Below are 9,189 nucleotides of genomic sequence, written 5' to 3'. Positions count from 1 at the left end.
TAGTTCATTGTAGCAGACGAATTTTCGAGCCCGACACACGGACGATTTCGGACGATTGCGTATCCCACTCAACGATCGTCTAACTTGTATGTGGAAAAAAGAAAAAGTAGAGAGTAGAATATGTACTATAAATGTGGTAGGAGGTGTTCAGTCACCCAATCAACCCATATTTGCCCTTTTACGAAGGATAAGAGGCGTATTTTTAACTACTTTACTCCATGGGTGCGTTCTTCGCTACTTAGCTTCGCAATTTCGCGTTTGCTCCGCCCTCGTCAGCGCTTTTATTAGCACTATACAGGGGGCCGCCCAATGGCCATGAAGCAAGTGAAAGAGAGAGAGAGAATGAGAGAGACCACATTATGTTGTAGTGGCTCAATCCAATCGCCATCGCCAACTGTCGTCGGCACGAGAGCGTGTGGAGAATAAAGCATTTCGTTCTACATTATTGTCCATTGCCTGCTTGTGTGCATTGGCGCGACCTACGCTTCATGAAAGTATTGCGTGGAACATCGAAGAAAGGTCAAAATTGATATTAAAGTCTCATCATTTGTCAGGATATCACACGATCCATAGCTTACTTGGATTATGTACAAGCCTAATTAGTATTAATTTACGAAGGTAAGAGTATTAATTCGAAATACCTTTGTGGCCGGCATGCTTTCTCTATTCCTTTCCCCCCCACATGGTAGCAAAAGCATCCCATTTGTGCACTGGGTCGTCATCAGCGATGCCTTCCTTATTGAAGAGCACAAACATTTATTTCCATCGAACGTCGAACATATATATTTTCGTCGTTCAATATCTTCTCCCAAGTCCCAACGCCGACGATTGCACGGGCTCCTCTTTAGCGCTCACCCTGCGAAGCGTACCACGTGGCTCGCCGGTTGCTGTGGTGATGGGCGGAGTCAAACGCAAACTTGCTAACCTTACCGAGCCGCATGGAGGAACCACTACAGAGCAGGCTGACAGCACCTTCCCCCTACCCCACCTACCCCTAAAATGAACTTACGATGATAAGCCGTTCGCGGCTTCCGGGTTGGCCGAGGATTTGCAGACGTTTCCTGTGGCACGTATAAAATTATCCCGACTTGGAAAACTACTTTGTTCTTGTTAACACTAAAACATTTTGTACAGTGGAGTGGAATGTCAAGTGTCTTTTTTTTGTTATGTATGTGTTTGGATATTCCGCGCTTGACTTGCCGCGAGCAAATGCACTTTAGTTTCATTTCATTTTTATTTTATTTTTATAATCAGTTACGACGGTAGCGAGCGGGCCACTCGCTTTTTTATATATATCATTATTATTATCGCCGTTATTGTCGGTTTTTGTTGTCGCAAGTGCTCCATGTAACATCTATGGACGTTGTAGAGGCAAGCTTTTCAACATATAATAGCCTGTGTGTGGCCAAGGTCTGCGTATAGTTGGTACATATCTGGAGCAGTTGCGTGTGGCAATTATGTCGTTTCGAGTGCAGGCCTTTACATCACTGACGAGGCCTGTGTTTAATCACCAGCTATACACATGCATTGGTCGCCAGCCCTCCGTAGATGCAATCCAAGCGAAACAAAAGTGCTGTACTCAACGACGGATAAACGCGGTTGAACATTGATAAAAAAGAACAACACTCGAATGCACGAGCACTCGATAATTTTTCTCCGGAATTACGTATTTAAAAACATTGCGCTACACAAATAGCTTTATTTGTGGGTAAGCACAGACACATAGAAATTCTGAAATGAACAATGTATCCCTGACGGGCGCGATATCTTGACGTGCGGATACAACCGAGCGCATCCGCCGGGCGCTAGGTTGTATGTATCTGCATTCACTATCAGCAAGTAAGCATTGGTGTCCACCGATGTACCCAAGATGCAACCGTTATTGAGAGTACCCAAAATGACGTGTCGCAATGTGTCATCCGTTGCGCTGTTGTTAACTGCCGTTATCGGACAACGGTGGGTGCTGAGATTATGTTCGTAAACAATGCTCAGAAGTGAAAGCGTTTGTCACGTAACATTTTCATCGAGTACGTTTCGTCCTACGAATGCAATGATCCCGGATGTGCGGACATGCTCAATATCCGCAGGAATGCGGGTACACAGACTTCGAGCAGCGGGGCTGCGAATCCTAGAAGCACAGGAAGAACGGTGCGGGTACCGTCAATGTTATCTGAGCTAACCTCTACTTATGGCGGTGCATGTGCTTACTTTTCGATCCCATTACTGTGACACGCGATGGGGAGGACATCCTGAATGCATGGGAGAAAACGAATCCTTGTTTCTCGCATGGTTTCACATTCGGCACAAACATGTACATATTGGGTGTCACGGGAACTCTATCGTTATTAATACGTACGGAATCGGCCTCGTCTCTATAGTTTTGGGTAGGAGTCGTATATTGAAGGGCAATTATGTGGGATTCTTCTCGTAAATTATGCATCAAATGACGATAGTGGTGTTACTAGACCTAAGTTTAAACTTGGATATATACGGTAAAAACATTTAAAGGTTTTAAGAGCAAGAATGCGCACGGCACTGTGATAATCGTGGTGATGTGCGCTCGTCACGAGTATTAGATTTTGCAGGCGAGACCACATAACGGACCTGACCATCACGCGGCATTTGTTCGCTATATCCGGGGTTCGCAATAAGTGGACGTACCATAGTAGAGCCCGTTAAGCGGAACAGGAACTGAAATTTAATTTTTAAAATGAGTGATGCGGACTTCTGATAGACTGATTAAGCAGGATTTCCAGTCATTTTGTTGATTCTGCGAGCCGAAATATAATGATAAAAGATACAGATAATGTGTACTGATAAGAGAGATCTGCTACAGCACTCGAGCAATCAATTTATTGAATGCCAAAAGTCCCTGATGAAGAGCGGAGTTGCAGGCGAAGAAAGACAGAAACGTGTTCAAGACGAGGCAACGACACTAAACGATATATAAGCAGAAAAATGAAGGAAAACGTGCGACATGGAGTAATGGTTGATACGATACTTCGAAACACCTGGAAACACAGCGAAATACTTCGTTTGCCATCGGGATGGCAACCGAAGAATCTTGACCAGATTTTCCATTTTAGCCTTCTTTTTGGACGTCCATGGTATAGGCTCTCAGTAAACCCGGATAAGACGATTATCAGTCCCACATTTAATTACGAGGCCATCCTCATTGGGGGCATCCGACGCCAGAGGAAAGGTTTCTCTCAAGGTTCTCATACCACTCGTTTTCAGCGGCTCAGGAAAGGCGTACAATTTACCGTATTTTACCGTTTGCTATAGTAACGCGCGTTATGCCTGCTAAAGTGCCACGAACGCAAGCACGGCGCTCTGCGTTATGAAGACCCTGTTCCGTATGCTCTGCGCTTCGCGCTTTTCTTTGCTTTCTGAGGGCCACCGGCCTCCTTCAAGAACTGTAGGGGGTTCTTTTGTGTTCCTTCCCTCTTCATCTTTTCATGCGAACCTTTTTGGAGTGGGGTAGGGTCCTGCAATCAACGCGGGGAAACATCCCACATCATCATCATCATCATCATCATCATCCATTCATCTATGTTGTTGTTGTGGGTGTATTATAGCACTCGCGTTTTTGGTCCCGTATTCGCACACGCCCAATGTTTTCTACGGTTCTTACGGCTGGCACGAGTTTAAGTTGCTCGGACAATCGCCCTCCATGAGAAAAGTTAAACGCGGCGAGCTGAGCTTTCAGAGCGGGTCATCATCGACCCCCAGACTGTGCATGTGCAGATTGCACTCCATCACTTCAACCCGTTCATCACCGGTACTTTCTAAGCATCACGGGAAAAGGGTCGACTTCCGTGTCTATACGCTAGGAGACGACGCACGCTATGGGTGCTTGAGGTGGATGTGCCTGACCCTAGAAACATCTTTAGGAATCGGTAAAGCGCGACTGTCAGAACCTGACTAATATACTGTGTTTTTCTGCGTACATGTACAACGTACATGAACTAATGTGCCGACGGTAAGCACGCACGTAATGTAATATTGAGCATAACGGCTACAGCAAGCAAACTTCAAGCGTGCCTCACGCGTGTAAGCAGCGATTTTCAGCGTTGTGGTTATCTGTTTCATATTCTTCCATACATTCATACGTAGGAGAAGTACGCAGTTTTACCGTCGCTGTGCCAATACCTGGCATTATAGTCCTGAAGGGAATAGTCAGCCCTTCACACCAGCGCAACAGCCATCCATACTGCTTCAGAAGCGACTGGGAAACCAATTTTAAACACGCAGCGATCACAAAGCACCTTGCCCATCGAAACTTGTGAGGCGCTTGACACGAAAGCCAGGACACTGACGTCATTTCCGCACGAAATTACCCGGGTGACCTATTCATCGTGCGTCCTGGGGGTCATTCACGTCCCCATTTTTTCCTTTATTACATCACCATCACCCGATTGAAAGGATCATGTAATGATGCTATACAGCACTCCATCCAACTACCAGCTGGCGTGGTATAGTAGGTTAGGATGATCCCGGCTGTGCTGTCTGTCCAATCTGTCCACGTTTGTACACAGTCACAGTTGCTTCGCGGCGTTAACATGACAAAAAAAAAGTTTCATCATGTAACACTCCATGGCGTTTCCGACCTCGTTATTGGAGCTGCACTTTGGGCTCTGTTTTCGCCCCCCTTTGTTCCAGGTGGCCTTTTTTTATTATTCGCCGTCTTTGTTATTTTCGCCTGAAAGAACGGCACGCAATGCTGGCTCGTTCCGAGCACACAAAAGAGCTTTTTTTTTTTTTTTACAAGTTTGCGCTTTATAACGCGCTTTGCGTAAATCCAGTTATCGGCGCCCACTTTATGGGTAAAAGCGATGTCGTTGTAAGCGGGTCCTTGTAAGCGAGTTTTGCTTTCAGGTTCGAGGATATCGCGGAGGCAAAGTTTTCGCGCAAAATTCCCGATTTTGCGTCGCTGTGATCGTGATGTGAACACGGGGGTTCTGCTCGGATTGATTTGACCCACATGTGTTTCTTTTTTCTTTTTTTTTAAAGTAGTTGCGACGGTTACATATTTATGATTCATGACATCACGCACGTCATAGTACTAAGAAAAAAAGTTTTCTACGTGTCCTAGTCGGCGAAATGCGACTCACTTGGGCTTCGAGCTCTAACCACTTCTATTGGTTCTCGCAAGCAGTCTTGGGTAGTAACTACGTTACAAATAACTTGTATCTGTAACTAGTTACCGCTCTTTGTTAGAGTAACTGTACAATGTACTGTGCATACAACTGTACTACTACAATATTACTACTACTACGACAATTGTAACTACTGTACATAAAATACTGTGCAACTGTACCCACACGCAGCACGGATGGCCTTGACTAACGCACACCTTGCTGTTAGTGTTCGTGGAAAATCTGTACAGCTATACAGTTTATAACACTGTATAGCTGTATATGCTTAGACAGTACAAGTTGCAAAAAAAAGTTTTCGAGTTACATTTATTCGTCGCTAAGCTATTTTAATGGAGTAACTGTAGCTGTAACTAGTTACATTTCCCCGAAAATAGTAACTCTAATTCAGTTACTATTTTTGCAGGTTAACTGTAACTTGGTTATATTTTTTGAGTAACTTACCCACGACTGCTCGTAAGCACGTGGGCTACTCGCTGGCGGAGAAGCCTGCCCTGGTGAGTTTCGGTACTCGCAGCGCCGATGTTGCGATATCACGACCCCTTTAATGTGGTCTGAAACCTCAGCACACGGCACCAAATTGACAGGCGTTTTCGGCTAATTTGGAACCTTGGGATCACCAGACGAACACGTTACATACGCACAGAGGACGCGGTGAATTTCCCAATCTGTCGTGGAAGGGGGGGGGGGGGGGATGTACGTTTATTTCGGAAAGGTCAGCCTGACCGAAGGTCGGCTTGCTATTCCAAAATCAAAATTATAGCACAAAGATGCAGCAAAACCAAATATAAGACGACGAGGGTGGGGTGAAGTGTAGATGACATGAAAGGTCAACTCATAATTTGTTCATGAGGTCTGTCGTTTGCAGGAAGTCGAGCGTAACGTTGGATATTACGGCTCGCAGGTTGCACCACCTGTTGACGTTGTTTACTAAGAACACGTGGCGCATACCACGCCACCGCAGCAGTCACTGAGAGGCTTCACTTTCTCCGCGATCTGAAATGCACAGAGCGTACTGCATGTGCGAGTTTAGCGAGCACGTTTAAAAATATAGTCCGAGCCGTACGATCGCAATAAAAGTGGGCTTCTAAAGCTAAGCTGGTCAATGACTTCCCAGGAAGGCAGGACTTCCTTCATCCGATGGCTACCGATATAATTCGCCGTAAGCGGTGATATTTTTTTTTTTATAGTTCTCATAGCGGGACTTTCCGGCGACACACTCTCCTTGCCCAATGGGAAGGGAAGGAATAACGGCGTCTTTGTGGACGAGTACACGTCGCTAAAAACGTCCTGCGATGGCTAGGGAGCTATAAACACCACAGATGTGTAACCTTGCACGAGGGTGTCGTAATTTTATTTATTTATTTATTTCCTTCCTATCTCTTTCTTTAATTCTTTTTTATTTATTTATTATTCCTTAGTTTCCTTTCTTTCTTTATTTATTTCTGGAATAGTAAGCCGACGTCTCGTTTGGCTGACCTTTCCCCCGTTTTTTTTTTCCTTTTCGTCTAATAAATATATCCCCCCCCCGGGACATAAAAAAAATTGGAGCGCCTGCCTTCACGCGCGAGAAGTTGAATTTTCTGTCCCGTCGTGATTCAGAGAAGAAGCGGAGGAAAACATTGACACGCACAAGAGACTGCTACTTACAATCCACAACCGTTTTTTTGTATTCCGTGTTAGCACCACGAAGCAGTTGTTGCCGTGAGTGTTGTATACAAACGGGGATAGATGGATACTGGAAGGAACGGGAGACAGGAGTGATTAGTATACGTCTTGGGCCGACTTCAGAAGGAGCTGTGCCCTTGGGAGAGGGCGTCCTTACGAACCAATTGTTTCCTTCACCTCTCTCCCTTTCCCCTTGCGACTTCGAAGCAAGAAAGCGACCATGACCATTGACGTACGTATACTCAAGATGTTGCTTTGTCTTGCGGCGGAGCAAGCACCGAGTGACACCGTGCCCCGTTATCTGGACGCTTATCTCTCGAGTACAAGGATAGAGAGAGTGCTGTCCGGGTAATCAATCTCATGCCAATGCAATGAGACAATTTTTCATCGATAATCCACTCGAGCCAAAAGCACGACGAGGACAGGAACACGGAGGCACAAACACGAGCTGGCAGTTTTTCTTCCGTCTTCGTGTTGTTTCTGTCTACATTTTGGAAAGTGTTGGAGTTGTATTTGGAAACCTAAAATCGGTGTATAGATATCGAAAATACCGGGTTCGATCAAATGATGCAGATCTATAGTTAGGGCAGCTATCGGAGGCAGCGAAACATAAAAAGGATCGCAACACCAGATCGTTATATTTGGATTAAAGAATTTATTTCTGACTTTGTCGTCTTCCAGACGACATGTCTCAGGAATTGTCTTTATCCCGAATGATTCATTGATAAAAGAAGAAAAAGAAAAGATTGGTAGTCCCAAGCCACCGGGACTGGCTACTCCAGGACGCGTTATTTAGGGCTCGCTATATGTAAAACAAATGAAGGGAAAGAAGGGTAGGGAAAAAATAAGAAAGGGAAACTATCTACTTTGAAATGGACTACTAGATGAGGGCATCACCGCAACGCTTAGACACGAAATGGAAGGCGAAAAAGGAAACTGCACTAGAACTTGGCGCCAGAGGCGACAGTGCAGGAGAGTTCAAGTGCGAAAATCTCAATTGATCAGGGACGAAGAGCGTCCTTGCCCCGAATTTTGGATCATATCCCATATTTCTCTGAAGCCCGCTATGCTGTGGCGTCGATCATATACGTAGTCGAGGAGCATTGAATGCCTGAAGGTACGAGTCGGTTTTTCATTGGTCACACCCGTGACGTATACCTAAAGGAAACAAGGAGGACGATTAAACGTCTCCTCCCCATGAACTTTGCTCGCCCTTCCCTCCTCCTTTGATTGCTCCAAGACACCTTGAGGACGTGGAGATAGTATATACTCCGTGGGAAGTGTTCTATCTGTTCATTCTCAAAGGTGCGTCCAAGATGCATTTCTTGTCACGTACAACACGTACCGTGTCTGGGGCAACTTTCTCGGATGCCCCCGCCCCTAAGAAAAATGAAAAGAATAATAATAATAAAGAAAAAGTAGAGCCATCAGTATTTCTGCAGCGCGCGTGCACATGAGGTTTTTCTTTTTGTTTTGTTTTGTTTGCTTGTTTGTTTACCTCGGCCCATCGGTTGCTCGATGGCTCGTTGGTTTTAGGTCCAGAATTTGCGAAAGACATTTAACCATGCAGCCAAAGCCAGACTCTCAACTGCATTGGCAGATGTTGTTCTTCAAGACAGGACAGACAACGGGACCCGATCTCTATATGGTATAGTGGTCGTCGGTTTCATTGGCACCGTTCACTCACAATTGGAAGCGAAATGTCTGAAGCTCTCCTTGTGTGGCTGAAGGACGATGTTGCCATCGTGTCCCACTTTGCTCGGCATTCTCCGCAAGGCCGCTCATTACCACCTCCTAATAAGCAAAACCCACTCCGTGCATGTTTGTCTCATCATCCGCCACCCTTTTGGACGCCTCCACCTTCATTGTCCTTTGCAGCCAAGTCTAATAGAAGCTCCACAACCAACTGCGAAGGGGTGTTCGACGGAAGCGACGAGGTATCGTGCCACAGTCTGCGTGCTGATAAAGTGCAGACTCGTCTGCACGAAAGCGCGTTAAAATTCTTCCGAGAAATATTCATGCTTTGTAGTTTCTTCTCGTATGTTGCGGATGTTTTTTCTTTTTTTTTTTCTATCTGTAGCTCGAGATGAAATGGGATACTATTTTTGTATTCCGGAGTATCGCATTTTGTATCGTGTGGGGAAAAAAATATTTTGGTCAGTGCTGCCAGGCGTGCGCACGGAAAAGTGTCCGTCATCTTTATACTCAAAGACGTGACGATCACGTTTTGATTTCCATCAGGCACCGCCTATATATAGTCACCGTGTCATTTGTCACTTCAAACTGAAGACTGTAATTGTTATCGGAGACGAGGATTTGTACCATGAACACCGAGCCAGATCATATCTGTGTCCTTCCGCAGAGA

Source organism: Ornithodoros turicata, chromosome 8, assembly GCF_037126465.1.
Source record: "Ornithodoros turicata isolate Travis chromosome 8, ASM3712646v1, whole genome shotgun sequence".
Taxonomy (NCBI): domain Eukaryota; kingdom Metazoa; phylum Arthropoda; class Arachnida; order Ixodida; family Argasidae; genus Ornithodoros; species Ornithodoros turicata.
Note: the sequence above shows the minus strand (reverse complement) of the source record.